The sequence below is a fragment of the Penaeus monodon genome, chromosome 28 (assembly GCF_015228065.2).
Source record: "Penaeus monodon isolate SGIC_2016 chromosome 28, NSTDA_Pmon_1, whole genome shotgun sequence".
NCBI classification, from domain to species: domain Eukaryota; kingdom Metazoa; phylum Arthropoda; class Malacostraca; order Decapoda; family Penaeidae; genus Penaeus; species Penaeus monodon.
Genome location: NC_051413.1, coordinates 32,448,686 through 32,449,902, shown reverse-complemented (window position 1 = coordinate 32,449,902; position 1,217 = coordinate 32,448,686). Strand labels below are relative to the sequence as shown.

Genomic DNA, 1,217 nt, shown 5'->3' with positions numbered 1-1,217 from the left:
TAAAATCTGGCGCAACATCAATCTATTGTGCAATGATACACAATTTGTAAATCCATTGTGTATAGAAGACATGTTACAAGGGTAGTGCGCAGTATGCGAACTTGTGCAGAGAGGGTAATAAACCAGTGAAATGTCTTGGTGGTGGTACGATTTACCACACACAACAATGTGGTGATAAAGTTGAAACACTTATACAATCGAGTGCTCCAAGTACAAGCTACAACACTAATACCATCATTTTCTTTGTACAGCAGCAGAGCTCTACCTACCCTTGTTAAATTTGGTATTTATTCATTTTCATTTTTGATTAAAACATACAAAACGACTACACCAGCTAGGGAAAGATGGTGATCGGGGAGACTCTCCTTGGCCAGGGAACAATTCATAGGAAGAGTTTAAGATTAGGTTTGGTTTAGTGGTTTGCTAAAAGCCTGGTGTTAAAGGGCAGTAGCAGGAGAATGTGATCTCACTAACAGTTCCAAATCATTCTTGTACCCATTATCATCATCGTAGTCATCATAAATTAACTATTTGGTGAATCTTTGCCAATGGAAGGTTGAGGTTGCCGGCACTTCAATCTGCCGGCATAACTAACTAAAAAAAATTATTCTATATCCCTATGTTTGACTAGGTTTCTAATATCTGCCAATAAACTGTCTGTTTGGGACAACCCCTTAATAAGTAAATAACCACCAGAAACCTAAAATAAAGCCAGAATTTTAGACTAAAGGCAGTTTATTTTGATTATGGCGAGCTGGGCAGAAACAGCTGATCACAGTGGGTCAGCCATGGATCTCTAATAACACTCCTCTCCCGCGTGTCTCGGCGTATTTCACAGCCTAAGCCGACGCTCCTGTTTCTCCTGAGCAAAATCCTCTATCAAATTGGCCTTTCCATTCCCCAAAATATGAAATAACAGTATAAAATATATCTGAAACGCTAGTTTGCTCACCGTTTCATCGGACCTCTGGTGGCGACTGGTGGAACTACGGGCTTCGTTCGATTTCTCGTCCTTGTCACCGGCTTCGGATTCCCCTAATTTGGTTTTTATCGCCGTAAGTTGCAAATTTCCATTTATATTGACCGTGTCTGTTATTTTTTGTTGTTGGTATGGTTTATGATGGTGTAAGGTATACATGTAATTTGATAAAGCGTTGGAGATTTATCGTCAAACGAGCTCTAATATACGAATATTTCAAAAATATTTCTTAGCAGAC

At 39.4% G+C, this 1,217-nt stretch overlaps 1 protein-coding gene across 1 annotated transcript in view; it reads right to left on the bottom strand.

The window, feature by feature from the left end:
* Window positions 1-1,217, bottom strand: part of LOC119591504 (NADH dehydrogenase [ubiquinone] 1 alpha subcomplex subunit 10, mitochondrial-like) — a 10,626-nt gene that overhangs the window by 8,530 nt on the left and 879 nt on the right. The window lies entirely within an intron of this gene.